The sequence below is a fragment of the Hypomesus transpacificus genome, unplaced genomic scaffold (assembly GCF_021917145.1).
Source record: "Hypomesus transpacificus isolate Combined female unplaced genomic scaffold, fHypTra1 scaffold_30, whole genome shotgun sequence".
Classification (NCBI taxonomy): Eukaryota; Metazoa; Chordata; class Actinopteri; order Osmeriformes; family Osmeridae; genus Hypomesus; species Hypomesus transpacificus.
In genome coordinates, this window is record NW_025813826.1 from 573,913 (window position 1) to 591,927 (window position 18,015).

Sequence of the window (18,015 nt, forward strand, 5' to 3'; positions counted from 1 at the left end):
TGTTTGGATGTACAAATCAAAACAAAAGTATTTTTTTGTTCCTTCATCCAAGCCTCTGCAAAACCAGTATCTTAATTTTATTTTCGCTGGAATTGCGCCGACACAACTTCCCAAAGTTTTGTATGTCTGCGCCAAGCATTTCAGCCACTACTGTTTCCTCAACTTGAGCCAATACAAACCTGGCCTTGCTGAAATTAAATTCTGGATCATTACTAACTCTCCTTGGTTAAGCTACAAACAGTGGACAAGTAAGTTAACTAACGCTATATCATTTTGTTGCTTTACTGTATATGGTTACCTAGCTTGCTACCCTTAGAATGTGGCTGTAACATTAGCTCTGCAGCTACAGCTGAGTTACTGTTGCTAATGTAAAGGTAGATGGCATCAAGTGTGTGTGTGAATACAAACGCTGTTGCCAGTGTTGTACACTTCTTTGTTATTTGGATAACCGTTATGCTGTTGGTGTTATAGTACGGGCGATATCCGCCTTTCTCTTCATTGAAATTACTATGAGTGTGCCCCTCTGCAAACCAGGGTGATCAGATTAGAATGGCTAAATTCGAGGCATCTTACAGCAACGGGGGCTACGAGCCATTGTGATACATCCGTTGTAAACATTAGCGCATGTTGCCGCCTCTCTCCTCTTCATTAGCATTTAAAGCCACAGACATCAAAACAGCGCGTTCTGAGGAAAGCTCATTGTGGGACTACTCGTAGTGGCTATAATTCTGCACCATGGCTGAATTTCGGGAAAGAGACTTCAGATACAGTATTAGGGGACCACTAAGGCCTATATAAAAGCATCCAAAAACAGCATTTCATGTCTCCTTTAATAGTTATTTTGGTAACTGAAATCTTCCATAATGCAGACATACCATAGCTTACTGTCAACTTTGTATTCAAACGAAATGCCACGAAATTCACACTGCCTTCAATTTCACATCAGTGTCGAAATGTGACCTGTGTTTTATATGTTCAACCTAGAAAACCAAACGTCTATTAATGGATATAACGTGATCTAACAAGACGTGTTAATAATGTAATAAATAAAAGCTCGAGAAGTGTGTCTAAAATATACTTTATTGAACATTTGCCTTTGAAAGAGGCATATTCATAGAACCATATAGGCTACAAGACGTTTCCATCAGATATAGCCTAAGTGGGGGTGAAACAGTCACTGAGGACCTTCATTGTCCCACAAAAGCAGTCTGGCTTGATGACACGATCAAAAAAAGAATAATGGGTGTGTTTAACAAAAGCCTCTGTAGGCAAGACTAATATTAATTAAATATAATTTCCTTTTGTGGTTAACAGTTAAAGTAATAATCTTCGTCTTTGCTCCAGATAGACATGTCAACAATATATGCTCGCGCTCAACATAATATGTTTGCCATCATGTCATTAACGTTTTTACGAAAAATCAAATCTGTTTTAAAATAACGGGAATAAACTATATTAACAACATTTCATGTATGTGTGACAACGATTTGCTAAACTTGCTACAACAAGGCAGGCAACTCTAGCCATTTCTCCCTGTGCTCATTCAGTATAAGTCTATGGCTCATTCAGCTCAATGTAAATCGCCTATCGGCCAATGTGAACTTTTGTGCTCGTACCCTGTTAGTATCCGCGAGCACATTTGCAGGCAACTTTTATTGACGTAGGCAAATAAATGGGGTGCTAGTTTACCCATTTCGGATTGGTTTCAAATTTAGCAAAAATCTGGAAAAATTATTGTATGAAAATGCTAGTAGTATGAGCCAGGTTCGAGAATCGAACAAAAATTATTGGGGGAGATAGTTTTGTAAATGTTGACTGGAGTTAATAGAATAAAAACGACCGGAAGACACGGGAACCTAACCGTAAATGCAATACCACCTACATCCACTGGGGCCGTTGCTTCAAGCCGAGGGGCGAGGGGTGGGGCTTGGTTATGGCACGTGCGATATCTGCCTTTCCCCTCATTGGGTGTGCTTGCCTTCGGCAAGAGCACAACCTTTGTTCTCTCACATATATATATTTATTATTATTAATGTTAATTTTCGCGCCCCTAAGGCTCAGGCAATATTTGGACTACATAGACAATGTCGATGTCAAAAGGTTTGTCTTAGTCACGATTGCGTTGGTTCTATTGGGATTTATGTTCCGTTGCACGGTTTAGGTTTTTTAATTAAGTTTTTGTGGAAAAAAGTGAAGTTAACGGTGGCTAACTTGCTAGCCACCACAGTCACTGACGCTACTGACGTCACTAACGTCACAAAATATTGTGTGACTACATCTAGCAGAACATTAGTTTAGCCAGAGCTTATTTAAAGGAGACATGTCATGAAAACTTCATTTTATGAGGTTATTTAACATTAATATGAGTTCCCCTAGCCAGCCTTTGGTCCCCCAATGGCTAGAATTTTCGATAAGTGTAAACCAAGCCCTGCGTGTTCTTCTCCGCCTTTGACAAAATGAAGGCTCAAACGCTCTGAAAATCTCCTCCAAGTGACGTAGATACGAGAAAGGTTACCTCCCCTCTCTCTGCTTTGCCCGCTCAGATCATCTGGCCCGCCCATGAGAAACTGAGCTGCCACCGTGCAAGGGCGAGTGCGATATCGGTTTTTCCTGGAGAGACATCATGGCGAGCAAACAAACGAAGCATAACAGTTGCTCATTGCTTGGATGTGCAAATCAAAACAAAAGTATTTTTTTAGTTCCTTCATCCAAGCTTCTGCACAACCAGTATCTTAATTTGATTTTCGCTGGAATTGCGCCGACACAACTTCACAAAGTTTTGTATGTCTGCGCCAAACATTTCAGCCTCTACTGTTTCCTCAATTTGAGCCAATACAAAACTGGCATTGCTGAAATAAAATTCTGGATCATTACTAACTCTCCTTGGTCAAGCTACAAACCTTGGACAAGTAAGCTAACTAACGCTATATCATTTTGTTGCTTTACTGTAGGCATCTTGAGGCATCTTACAGCAACGGGGGCTACGAGCCATTGCGATACATCCGTTGTAAACATTAGCGCATGTTGCCGCCCCTCTCCTCCTTATTAGCATTTAAAGCTACAGACACCAAAACAGCTGAGGAAAGCTCATTGTGGGACTACTCGTAGTGGCTATAATTCTGCACCATGGCTGAATTTCGGGAAAGAGACTTCAGATACAGTATTAGGGGACCACTAAGGCCTATATAAAAGCATCCAAAAACAGCATTACATGTCTCCTTTAAAGAGAGCCTGCCCACTCCCTATTAAGCCCCATTGTACAGAATCTTGTTGCAGTTCCACTGGAGTTCCACTGGGAGTGATCGCGGTCAATGTCTCTTTCTCTTTGTCTCTTTCGCCTGATTGTTGTTGACAAATCTCAGATTTGATTGTAGTTTTTGCATGTTCAACATAGATTACAAGTCAAAAGTTGAATGAACGAGTACTTATATCCTTTTGATTTCTTACATGGTAAGTCGTTGTGGCCCATAACACGCTAGCATTCTGCTAACGAATGCTGATTGGTTAGTGAAGGACTGACTACGACCAGAGATCCCGCTTGATGGCATCCGAAGCAGAATGTCAGAGCATTAGCAACATTAGCAACAACATTAGCAAGCCAAAACTATTTCTAGCATGTGTATTGACAGGGAGAGCCTAACCTGTCAGCTGTGTTGTCGATGCCTCGAGAAAAAAGTGGAAGTAACCAGAGCTTGCCGTCAAGCAGTAGCTCTGGTTGTACGTTGTGTATGACGTCAATGCCATTTTCAAAGGTTTTTTTTAGAACAGAAAGGCGACTTTAAAATATCCAACATCCCGCGGTGTGTATTTTTTTTGCCTCCCCTTTCGATTTCAGAATTCAAATTACTAGACAAAAAATTATATCCTGAGAAAAGTGGATTTTGAGGGGTATAGCTCCATAGACCTCCATTCATTCTGCACTCGATCGTTAGCGCTCTCATATGGAACTTGAGTGGAACTGCAACCAGTTCAGAACCCGGAAGTTTCCCGAGAGTGGGAGTTCTCTCTTTATTAGACATTCTCTGACACAAGTCACCAAGAACAGAGCCTGTTTAAGGAGCGCCTGCCCACTCCCTATTAAGCCCCATTGTACCGAATTTTGTTGCAGTTCCACCAGAGTTCCACTGGGTGTGATCGCGGTCGAGTGCAAAATGAATGGGAGTCTATGGAGCTAAACGGCTAAATTTGTCTCTTTCGCCTGTTTGTCATTGATAAATCTCAGATTTGATTATAGTTTTTGCATGTTCAACGTGGATTACAGGTCAAAAGTTGAATGAACGAGTACTTATGTCCTTTTGATTTCTTACAGGGTAAGTCGTTGTTGCCCATAATATGCTAGAATTCTGCTAACGAATGTTGATTGGTTAGTGAAGGACTGACTACGACCAGAGATCCCGCTTGATGGCATCCGAAGCAGAACCAGAATGTCAGAGCATTAGCAACATTAGCAACAACATTAGCAAGCCAAAACTCTTTCTAGCATGTGTATTGACAGGGAGAGCCTAACCTGTCAGCTGTGTTGTTGATGCCTCGAGAGTAAAGTGGAAGTAACCAGAGCTTGCCGTCAAGCAGTAGCTCTGGTCGTACGATGTGTATGACGTCAATGCCATTTTCAAAGGCTTTTTAGAACAGAAAGGCGACTTTAAAAAAAATGTAACACCCAGTGGCGTGTATTTTTTTTGCCTCCCCTTTCAATTTCAGAATTCAAATTACTAGACAAAAAATCATATCCTGAGAAAAGTGGATTTTGAGGGGTATTGCTCCATAGACCTCCATTCATTCTGCACTCGACTGTTAGCGCCCTCATATGGAACTTGAGTGGAACTGCAACCAGTTCAGAACCCGGAAGTTTCCCGAGAGTGGGAGTTCTCTCTTTATTATACATTCTCTGACCAAGAACGCCAAAAATACCCGGAAATGTTCCTGATCCGCCCCTTTTATCGAGGATGCATCGGATGGTGACTTGACCAGCGAGAACGCTTCTGATTTCCCAGAAGTCATTGCAAGATGTCAAGCGAGGCGGACAAACCTCACAACTGTTATTTTTTACTTTTTATATTTCAGCTAAACGGTAGGCCTACGTGCAAATCAGCATCTGAATTAAAATGTGACGAGAAATAGGCAGTTCAGTCGCTGAAAATGTTCTTATTTTATTGATGAAACGGCTAATTTGTAAATTTGCTCCGACTTGTCGATGACCTAGCTAGTAGCATCTCAGTGCAGTGCAGAAACTAGTTAACAGATACTGTAAGTTAGCAAGGGCGACAGAAAACGTAAAAGTACAGGTAGACAGACCATTTTTTAGCTTTGTTATCTAGTTTTAGTAGTTCGTCAGAGTTATCATAATGCTGCGAGTCCAGGAAAACCCTAACCATCTCAATTCATTCTCCGTCCTTGCGTCCTTGCAAGACCATTCTCGCAAGGAGGCTTGCCAGAACGTTCTTCAAAAGAATGTACTTGCGTTCTCAGCGTTCTTCGGATTGATAAACAGCCATTGGCTATTCTCAACAGTTTTGATTAGAATTATTTATCAAGACGGCTATCTATAGACCTGTAGCTATAGCCTACTTGATATCCAAAACTATGTAACTGGTCATATTTTGAAGCTTGGCTAACTAGTTGCCAAAATGTATCTAGTGCCCCAATGGAGTGGACAGAGAGGCATGATGTGATACTCGCAAGAGAAATAGCCTACTAGTTTTGGAGCCTTTCCGATTCAAGAGGGACCCGCAGAATTCCACTTCCCTACGCGTGAACGTGCACTACCTTCCTAGCGTATGTGTAGATTGGTGAACCGAGGCGATTTTTACGTTCTCTCATTTTAGGCTTTGAGGAGACTGTCAGTAGGCTATTTAATGAATGTTTCATTAAAATATAAGTTATGTTGCGCTGTAGGCTACTTGAGAGCTACGACGGCGTATAAGGGCCAGTGTAGAAAATAAATAAATAACGGAGCCGGTGTTGGACCGAATTCTCACTCCCCCGCAGAATCCCACTCCCCTACGCGTGAACGCGCACTGCCTTCCTAGCGTATTGCTAGTTGTAGTTTGACGAACCGAGGCATTTAATTCATGTTTCATCAAAATCTAAGTTGCTACTCGTAAAGTCAGAATTATTGTCTCAAGAAAATAGACTAACTTTGGAGCTGCACTTGAAAAACGATGTTGATGTCGATGTATAGCCTACACTGTAGTATTATCGAAATGAGGGTAATATGTGAATTATGTTGTAGTTGCGAATGCAGTTATTTCACTGTCTGGTAAAAGCGAGAATCTTTCTGTGTATTCATTTGTACAAATCACTTTTAGTAGAACTATTCACTTCTGATTCTTGATTACGTTGTACTTGCTATACTTACTAAACGCACTAAATGCAATTCATTGGCATATAATCGTCAGGTAAATGAGAATAGCTACATCATGTTACAAATGTAGGCTATATAAAAAGGCCCCTGCTCACAGGTCCCTCCTAACATAATTCAACTTCTGTTTCCCTCTCAGTAAACTACTAGCCAAACAACTGCTTTGTGTTTACAATCATATCCATTTTATAGATCCTGCTTCCCACAGCCTAGTTTGTGCCAGCTTCTGAGGCAGCTGTCACAGCCAACCTGAGATTTTGGATAAACATTAAGATTAATTTGTGGAATGATAATGAATGATCAGTGTTTCCCACAGATTAGAAATCTAATTGTGGCGGGGAGGGGTGGGAGTTGTCAGACCGGGGGGGGGTCGTAATAATTCCTTCGTTAATAATTCGTTACACAGTTAATTTGTTAATAATTTGTTACATTACATATTAATCCAAAATGATTCACACCTTCACAAAATTAACAACAACTAACATATCATTTCTGCATTATGCATGTAGCAATGCTAGTGCTAAACAACTATTTAACTGGTCGGCTCCATGACGCCGGCTAGCTAGCTCTTAAGACTTCTCACCAAAAGAACGAACGGGAAACTTCCAGTACTGTAAGTCACTCTGTATAAGAGCGTCTGCTAAATGACTAAATGTAAATGTGAGTAAGGTACCTAGCGAAAAGTAGCCTCAACTTTCCTCGACTTTTAGCTACGGCACTAATGTTGAAGGCTCGCTGATATAGCTGTCGGTCTTCCTAGAAGGGCATATGTATGCATTGTTGCTAACGTGTGCTGACGTTGTGACTGTGCATATGTGAGAAAGACGCATGAGTGACAGAGAGACGGAGGGAGAGCAGGGGAAAGGAAATGCAGCTGAACGAATACGCTGCGTGTTTTAACCTAAATAGCGATAAAAAAAAATGTTTTACGAAACACAATGTGTGGCGGCCGGTGTTGATTCTGTGGCGCACCGCCACAAATTAGTCTATGTGTTGGAAACACTGATGATCAAACATTAGGAATGGCAAAAACTGGCACTGTTACCTATAAGTAACATTACCGCCTATACAAAGAAATACCAATGCTTCATTATAAATGTGTCTATTAGTGAAAAAAGTATTGTATTCAATACCATTTGACAAGCTATTACCCAGTTAGTGTTGCCAGCCATATTGTCCACATCCTGGTGTGTGTCAAATTTTATAATCCCAAGATATGAGGGGGGGGAGGATTTCGGCAGGTATGAAAAACAGTGTTGCCAAAATCCCACTCCCCTTCTAACTTTTACATTTATGCAACTAGTATCAAAAGCTTTTTATGGTACACTCTACAGGGCATGAGGAGCCACCAAAATAATTTGGGGGTGTGTCAAATTTTATAATCCCAAAATATGAGGGGGGGGGGAGGATTTCGGCAGGTATGAAAAACAGTGTTGCCAAAATCCCACTCCCCTTCTAACTTTTACATTTATGCAACTAGTATCAAAACCTTTTTATGATACACTTTACAGGGCATGAGGAGCCACCAAAATAATTTTGGGGTGTGTCAAATTGTATAATCCCAAAATATGAGGGGGGGGAGGATTTCGGCAGGTATGAAAAACAGTGTTGCCAAAATCCCACTCCCCTTCTAACTTTTACATTTATTCAACTAGTATCAAAAGCTTTTTATGATACACTTTACAGGGCATGAGGAGCCACCAAAATAATTTGGGGGTGTGTCAAATTTTATAATCCCAAAATATGAGGGGGGGGAGGATTTCGGCAGGTATGAAAAACAGTGTTGCCAAAATCCCACTCCCCTTCTAACTTTTACATTTATGCAACTAGTATCAAAAGCTTTTTATGATACACTTTACAGGGCATGAGGAGCCACCAAAATAATTTGGGGGTGTGTCAAATTTTATAATCCCAAAATATGAGGGGGGGGGAGGATTTCGGCAGGAAGAAAAACAGTGTTGCCAAAATCCCACTCCCCTTCTAACTTTTACATTTATGCAACTAGTATCAAAAGCTTTTTATTGTACACTCTACAGGGCACGAGGAGCCACCAAAATAATTTTGGGGTGTGTCAAATTGTATAATCCCAAGACATGAGGGGGGGGAGGATTTCGGCAGGTATGAAAAACAGTGTTGCCAAAATCCCACTACCCTTCTAACTTTTATATTTATACAAGTAGTATCAAAAGCTTTTTATGGCACACTTTACAGGGCATGAGGAGCCACCTAAAATTATTTTGGGGTGTGTCAGATATTATACTCCCAAGATATGGGGGGGAAGGATTTCGGCAGGTAGGATGTTATCCACCATCATCCCTGTGCCCAAAAAGCCAAGACTAACAGGACATAATGACTACAGACCCTTCGCCCTGATCTCTGTGGTAATGAAGTATTTTGAGCGCCTGGTGCTGGCACACCTCAAATCCATCCTAGACCCCCTCCTGGACCCCCTGCAGTTTGCCTACAGTTTGCCTACAGAGCCAACAGGTCTGTGGACGACGCAGTTAACATGGCCCTCCACTTCACCCTACAGCACCTGGACTCCCCAGCATCCTATGCCAGGATCCTGTTTGTGGACTTCAGCTCTGCCTTCAACACCATCATCCCCGCCCTGCTTCAGGACAAGCTCTCCCAGCTGAACGTGCCTGATTCCACCTGCTGGTGGATCACAGACTTCCTGTCTGACAGGAAGCAATGTGTTAAACTGGGAACGCACGTCTCTGACTCCCGGTCCATCAGCACCAGATCTCCTCAGGGCTGCGTCCTTTCCCCTCTGCTCTTCTCCCTGTACACCAACAGCTGCACTTCCAGTCATCCATCCGTCCAACTCGAAGTTGGCGGACGACGCCACCCTCATTGGGCTCATCTCTGACAAGTCTGATTACAGCTGGGAAGCTGACAACCTGGTGACCTGGTGCAACCAGAACAACTTAGAGCTCAATGCTCCTAAGACAGTGGAGATGGCTGTGGACTTCAGGAAGAATACAGCCCCATTCACCCCAATCACCCTGTGCGACTCCCCAGTGAACACTGAGGAGTCCTTCCGCTTCCTGGGCACTATCCTCTCCCAGGACCTCAAGTGGGAACTGAACATCAGCTCCCTCACCAAGAAAGCACAACAGAGGATGTACTTCCTACAGCAGCGAAATAAATTCAACCTGCCAAAGACAATGTTGGTGCACATCCACACAGCCATCATTGAGTCCATCCTCGCCTCCTCCATCACCATCTGGTACGCTGCTGCCAAGGACAAGAGCAGACTGCAGCGTATCATCACCACAAAAACAGTTTCTTCCCATCCGCTGTTGGCCTCTTCAACAAGGTTAAGGGCTCACACTGACTTAAATGACTTTAATCGCAATCTGCACAGTGACACCTTGCCACATTGCAATTTGCACTATATTACACTATTTGTATCTTTTGTAGTATTTGTATTTTTATATTGTAAATTATGGCTACTTTATATTTTATTCTAAATCCCCTTAGTATTAGCTAGACTTTGTACCTTTTGTATAGTTAGACCACATATTTCAGTTTTAAGGTTCCTATATGTTTAATGTATGCATACACCTACAATGTATGTATGCCAAAGTAAATTCCTTGTCTGTGCAAACTTTCATGGCAATTAAAACCCTTTCTAATTCTGATGAAAAACAGTGTTGCCAAAACCCTAACCCCAGTAAGTTGAAAAGAAATACTCAATATCTGCATCATTAAATAGTTGATTAGAGTAGCAGTTGGTTTTTAGGATTGTTAAATTGGTGAGGTATCGTATGAGATAAAGAGAACTCATACACAGTAGCCTACTGCAATGCATACAAGGTGAAAATAATGGGGCATTAAGTTGTATTAAACATAGATGAACAAAGCTCTATTTGAACATTTCAGGGATATAGGGGGTTGAAGAAAATACATTTCCTATGTGCTTATGCTGATCACAATATCCATTTCATTATCACCTGTTCATACAGCCAACTCCAGAATTACTGGCAACACATTGGCAAATATAAGTGACTGATGTGTTCACAAATTCACAGTAAAATTTAGGAATTTACCAGCAGTAAAATATTATAGCCTATATACATAAGGTGACACAAAGGCAATGTTTATTTAACCCTATTGCAAACCTGTAGGCTGAGCTGAAAATGAGTGCACAAGAGAGTAGGACCCTGGCGTATCTGGAGATTCTGTAAAGAGGATTGCTCTCTGATTCCTGACAAACCCTATTTGACTGTAAATCATGTAATATTTGTTTTCTCTATTCACTATTGTTGGAGTCTCGAAAGTGGTTCTTAGTGTTGTAAGAATTAACAGGCTTGGAGTCAGGAGATTGATTACAAAGGCTTTCGTCTTTTATTGCCAGGTAGTTTGGAATCATACGCAGAGCTTCTCTAGCCAGAGAGGTCCGACATGCATTCAATACAAGAACTTTTATACAGTCTTCCTACGTCATACAAATATCTTTGGCAATTATCAGACAACACACAGTTTGTTCAAGATAAACAGATGTCCTCCCTCATTTGGCCATTCTTGTGCAACCCGTGGCTCTAAAGAGCAACGCACCACCCTATCAGGTCATCCTGACCTGACTTCCTTCTGAAAAGAACATTCTAACGGGAGGGGAGAGTGACTCACCCAGCTCGTTCTTACCCCATAACTGAATATGGGACAAGACAAGTCTCCTCTTTAGCCTAATTCCTTACATGGGGACAAACAAGTCTTCCTCTCTAGCTTAATTCCCTACATGGGGCTGTTTCCTCTCCTCATCTGACCCCTGTCCTGCTTTACTCCTTCCTTGACGCCAAAAAAGCCCCCAACACTATCAACACCGTCCTATCCTCAGAGACTTCATCTTAAGTTGTAAGCCTTAAACCCACAACTCAGCTTAATTTTGTAACTCTGTTTGTGAAATGAAAAACATTTTCTACATTAAGGAGTTAACAGTTTGCCCTGTAGCAGAACAGCATTCAGATGTTTTTCAATCCGCAGACATTATCCTACGTAATCAGTTATGAAACGTCGCATTTGCACTACAATGCATTTCACAATGGATTTTAGAAACAGTATAATAACACTAAATGCCCTGAAATATTCAAATAGAGCTGTGTTTATCTATGTTTAATACAACTAAATGCCCAATTATTTTCACCTTGTATGCATTACAGTAGGCTACTGTGTATGAGTTCTCTTTATCTCACACGCTACCTCAATCCTAAAATCCAACTGCTACTTGAATCAACTATTTAAGGAGGCAGCAATTCAGTATTTCTTTTTAACTTACTGGGGGAGTAGGATTTTGACAACACTGTTCATCATACCTGCCGAAATCCCCCCCCCCCCCCATATCTTGGGACTATAAGATCTGACACCCCCCCAAAATGATTTTGGTGGCTCCTCATGCCCTGTAGAGTGTACAATAAAAAGCTATTTTGATACTAGTTGCAAAAATGTAAAAGTTAGAAGGGGAGTAGGATTTTTGCCACTGTTTTTCATACCTGCTGAAATCCTCCCTCCCCCAAATAAAATCTCAGGTTACCTGTGACAGCTGCCTCAGAAGGTTCCATCACTGTTGTGCTAAAATCCAACTGAGAGGAATATGTCTGTGCTGCCTGCCGTATATCCCTGACCTGTTATCATGGTCAAGCCTCAAACTTGTTAAAACTCTTAATTATCGTTTGTATATTAGCTGATATGCGCATATAGCAAACCACATAGTTAGCTATATGCGCATAGTTCAGCTAATTACAGCTAGATGCTAGACTTAGCCCAATGACCTACCCACATACTAGGGGAGACTGGGGACGGTTGCAACACTTTTTGCATTTCTCTCAGTTACTCAGAGACTTTTTGGACTAGACCAACAAAATTTGTATATATTAAACTTGCATCTGTCTGCTAATTACCCATACCATTTAAATATGATTACATATGACATTTCGTTCACAGTATTTATTTGAATGGAAGAAGCCAGATGTTGCAACTGACCCCAACCCAGGGGACAGTTGCAACACAAGTCAGGGACAGTTGCGACATGTTAAAAATACCTTAAATGTCACTAATTAACTTTAGCTTTTTGCCTCATTGAGCATAGAATTCTGAAAATATGAACTGATTTACTTTAATATTAAAGTATTATTTATGTATACAATAACATTATTGTATTATTTATTTATTTTGTCATATTTATCAAATAACAGTTATTGAGTTTTGTTTATGTGTAGAACATAGGCCTACATAGATTCAGTGTGCAGGTGTGACAGATGCTATTCAATTTCCATATTTTAGACAGGCAAGAATTGAAGAATTTGCAATGCAACAAACTTTTATTAAACATGTATTTATTGTACAAAACTGCAACTGTTTTAAAAACGGATTCAACCCCCCACACACCTCCACACAACCCCGTCAAAAAGATTCATAAGTAAACAAACAACACCCCCCTCCCCCCAACAATTCCGCTGGCTCCCGGAAACAATTCTGCCGGCTCCCGGAAACCCATTCCATCAACAATAAAAACGAAAGAAAGGAAATGTGGTCATTCAGAGTCACAGTTGTGGCATGTGTAAAAAACTCCTCCAGCTGTGCAATCTTTATGTGCCCAGGACTTGCACATCCAGCACTGCAGCCATACTTCCCTGGATTTTGAGTAGCTTTCGAGGCACAAAATAAGAAGGTGGCTCTGTCAGAGAAGGTGGCCCTGTTGGAATATCTCCGTATTAAATGGCCAAATCCCTGTGCACCTAAATCCTGCCTGCCCATTTGTGGGTGTTGCTGTCTGCACCCTGACTATGCCTGGGATGTCGTAAATTGACATTGTTAACCCTGGATGGGTTCTCATCCAGGAGTCGCAAGATGAGTTGACAAGTCTTTTAAGGGGCCCATAAACACTTCTGTCAAGTGGCTGCAGCTTGTGAGAGCAGTGGGGGGGGAAGGATAGCAGGACAATGCCATGGCTGCGGCAGAAGATGATTCTTTCCACAGACAGGTGCGAGGGGTGGTTGTCAAGAATCAAAAGGACTTTGGACTCTGAGGAGCTCTTTGCATGGGACTGGAAGTGCTTCAAGTAAATGAGGAAATCAGCCTCTTGCATCCACCCTGATGCATTGGCTGTCCCAATGCAGCCAGGTGGGCCATCCCGTATGAAATGTGGTTTGAAGTGCACTCGTGGTGGTATGGTGTTGCCAAGTGCATTCACTGCACCGTGTGACCAGTGTGCCTCTCTGCCGAGGTGGCTGCTCCAACTTGCCTTTCACCTCGTCTTGCCACAACCTTTTCGGGATTTTGGACCATTGTTATCCCTGTTTCGTCCTTGTTCAAAATGGTGTTTGTCCAAAACCTTGCTCAAGTTGTCGAAGAACTGGTTCACATTTGCACGATTAAAGCTAGTTGCCCTCGAAAGGCTCGTGGTTAGAAAGCCAGTGAACCAGTCAACACCAGCCATACTGGTCTCACTCCACGTTGAGGGAAAGTTGCTCTTATAGTGAGAGGCTAGTTGAAAGGCAAACTTCCGAACCTGAAATAAAATGTTAATAGTAAATATTGTCCTCTCTCTCTTCCTCCCTCTCTCTTTCTGTCTTTCTCTCTCTTATATAGGCTACATAATTCTCTTGTTAAAATGTGTTTTTCCTCGCATATTTATCTTACCTCTTTGGGTTTTAACCCATAGTATAAATCAGCTGCTCTTTTTAAATACTCTCTGAGGTTGTTCTCTTGGTCCTCTGAGAACACTTTTCTGCTGGTCCAGTACCCTGCTCTTGGTAACTTATTTGATCCCTCGGCTGTAAGTTTCTGTCTTTTTTTATGGAACCGGAATAAGGTGGTGTGACAGATGGCAAAGTCCTTAGCCACTGCCCTGACTGTCCTGCCCTCATCCCTGATTATATTGGATGCTTGTTCCAAAATATTGAGGGGAACCCCTCTGTTAGTCACCCTCTTCCTCACTCTTGGCATACTGAAAACAAACAGAATAAAACCATCCTTCTTACTATCCTTTTATGCACCCCACAATTCAGTGCCGGTCCTAGCACATTCGGCGCCCTAGGCGAGATATTTAAACAGCACCCCCCCCCCCCCCTAACCGTCCCGCACCACCAGCAGAGGGCGGAGGGAGAATCGGGGTGCCGCCCCGCCACGGGCCCGCAAAACGGGGGTGACACCCCCAAACCAAAACACAGATATCTGAATTGGCGCCCTCTGCTGGTGGTGTGGGACGGTTAATTAATGGATACACTTCGGAATTTGCCACCCCCCTCTTTATGGCGCCCTAGGCGGCTGCCTATGTCGCCTATGCCTAGGACCGGCCCTTCCACAATGACTTGTTTATGTTGAAAAATACTGTTGTGTCTGTTTTGATATTGCAGCTTAGCTTGGGGACGGTTGCAACAAGTTGCTCCTGAAAGCCTACATTCTTATGTACTTACCATTAATTTCTGCCGCACATCTTAAGGCTTTCAGGCCCCTCTTGTCTCCTCGGCCACACCAGTTCAGCTGTTTAGCCAAGCCATTGGCAAACACTTTTCGGGCGATTCTCCAGACAGTCTTTGAGATGGTCTGCCCTCCGCTCTGGGACAGTATATTGATCTGAGAAAAATGTTCCAAACAAAGCAAAAGCTTTAAAAACAGTACAGAGTAGTGATATGCCCGTAGACACAAAGTAGCTATAATATTAGCCACTGTAACAATTTGTAAAAATGTATTCTTTATTGAATAATATACAAATCTACAATCTTACCATCTTCTTCTTATTTTCTGAGCTTTGGAGATGCTCCTCAAATCTGTCAAGGGCCTCTGTGTCCATGAGGGGAATTTGGAGGCAGTCATCCTCTTGCTGTGGCTGACCTCTGTGTCCACCCTGCACCAGGCTCTCCACCATGTTCTGCGTTCTGATTCTGATGGACGTTAGATGGCATATCCGAATGTCCAACTCCCGGATAGCTTCTATTAGGACTCTTTCGAAGGCTGCATAAACAAGATGTGAGTATTAAATAACTTTTTCTTCTGGTTTATATTTTGGCTCACCAGCCAATTCAATTATTTATAACTATAATATTTTAGGTTCAGGAAGAAGGGATTAAATATATCACAATTTGTTAACATTTTAATATATTTACATAGATTCCCAATAATGACAACAAACATGGGACCCCACATGTTCAGTGTGTTACACTTTCGTGTGCACTGTGTGGTGGGATAACGCCGCCATCCTTGCAGGGTGTTGTCCCTCGCAGTGTGTTCTTCAATAACTGAAACCAAGACAGATTTGTAAATGTACAATATGAGAACTATATATTCAATGAACTACAGTGCCATCCAAGTTTCTTCCCGTCACAAACAATTGTGCAATGTAAATGCAATGTATTTATTCCAATTCATATATCACTTATTTCTCTTACAACTTACTTGTACTTGGGTTGGGAAATGGCCAGTTAGGTCGGCCTGGCCTTGCATTTAGTGCTGTTGAACAGAAAGTGAATAATTGAATTATTCTTTTTAGTTTGGAAAATGGATAGCAACAGTGGCATGACAACTACAAAAAAGTTTAATTACACAGTAATGCTTGCCACTCTGGTATTACCACGCTCAGAATATGAAGTTTAAGTAAATACTCACGGGTGTTTGATGGGGTGGCTGCCCAGTCTTGCAGTGTAGCTAAATTGATAGTTTTTTTTTGAATGACAGAGAAGCATACAGAAAAGAAAAAAACATGTAAATGGTTTGTTAAATAGTGAGACAGTTTGTGTCCTAATTGCTTAAATATAGGTGCAGTCACATAAGGACACCATGTTTTCCAACAATACTGATTTAGTTCCCACCATTGAGGGGGGTGTTGGAGCACTGGGCAGCTTTTTCTTTTTGGGTGGACAGGAGTCTGGGGCCTCCTCTTCTGAAGAGGAATAGCTTTTTCTTCTAAAAGATTAGAAGACATAAAGATTACATTTCTTTAGAATAAACAAATATTTCTATTAATTTTTGGCCTCACTTTCTCTCTGTCTTTTTATTTTCGCAATCTGACGATGTCAGAAGTGTAACAGGACTCCTTCCACCTGCTGACAATGTTTTCAAAGGAATAAAAAAAAAAATGTGGATATTAGTGTTGCTTCTATAGCTCTAGGCACAAACACAGTTGTGTATCTCCCGTTAGTGTGTCTAATATATACCTGTTTCATATAGGACCCTTGCTTGGTGCCTTGTCCATCCTTTTTCTGGCTGTGGAACCTCAGCTTTTCGGATGCTTTTCAGGATCCTGGTCTGGTCCTGATATGGAGGCCAAAAAGAGGTAAATGCATTGGGTTGTAACAGGTGTAGGCTGAAGCTCATGCGTATAAATTAAATACATTAAATTAAAAAGTCTTTAAAGCAATCGATGCCAACCTATATATGAACAATTGAATAGCAGAACCAGATACCAATTATGATAATTAAGATGACGGGAAGCGAGACAGATAAGTTCTCATTTCGGTAGGTCGGTAAACTAGACAAGGTTTTAAGTAAAATAAATTTGGAGGTGATAACGCGTAGAGCCTATAATATGTATCTGGGTGGTGAATTTGGTGTAACACCCCCATCACATGTATTTCTGGGTACATAAAGTATATTTTGTGTCATATAAACCTGAAAGAAGGTACATTTTCAGTTATTTATTTCAGCCACTAGGTGGCGGTGTCACGAGCCAAGTAGTAACGCGGTGCATCTTGGTCGTTCACTCTTTCTTTCTGTCCGACGGTGCATGGAAGCTAGCCTGGTCCTAACCAGACCCTCGTACATTTCATTTGTACAGAGGGTCTGGGATGTCTCGATTGACAAACGTTAACTTCCTTGAAGGCGGGTCCTCTGTTGAAGTTTAAAACTATTGGATCCACCCAGGGCCACTCTGATTTGCCATAGCCAATCGCAAGCGTTCGCCTTAGCCAACTCCTTCACCACTACTGTAACGGAGTTAGTTGCGTAGCTGGAAAATCAAACTTTTCCCGAACCCCGTGGGGAGGAGGGCCACAACATCATGGCCACCAACAAAACTCAGCAAGGAATGTTCTTGCTCCGGCTTTAACCTATATTCGGCAGCGTTGCCACAACCGCAGAATAGTTTCGCTCGCATCTTTCTCCGCCGCCATTACTGAACTACTCAAATAAGTGCACGACATTAACGTCATCGTTCTCAGCCACTCCCTCTGTTCGCTGATTGGACCTACAAAAAATGTGTTTCTGGAAACCGACTTCAGAAACGACATCCCAGACCTAGTACAGAAGCAAAATCCAAATGTAGCGGAAGTACGTAGAAGGACAGAGCCAGGCTACATGGAAGCAACACCTTAGAGAAATGCCGGAGTACATCTTGTAAATATATATAGTTCTGCAGGCTACATTTATAGGGAAATCCCACTCCAATCTTGCTCGGTTTCTGCATTACGTAGTGTTGGTGTCGAAGTGTGCGTCTTCCAATTAGTGCTTCATCTTTATAGTCGTCGTCGTCATCGTTATCTACCGCTTGTCCGGGGGTCGGGTCGCGTGGGCAGCAACCTAAGCAGGGAGGCCCAGACTTCCCTCTCCCCGGCCACTTTCACTAGCTCTTCCTGGGGGACCCCGAGGCGTTCCCAGGCGCACACACTAAACAGACAACCTCGCAATGTGCTGAGCAGCAGTAGCTAGCAGCTGTC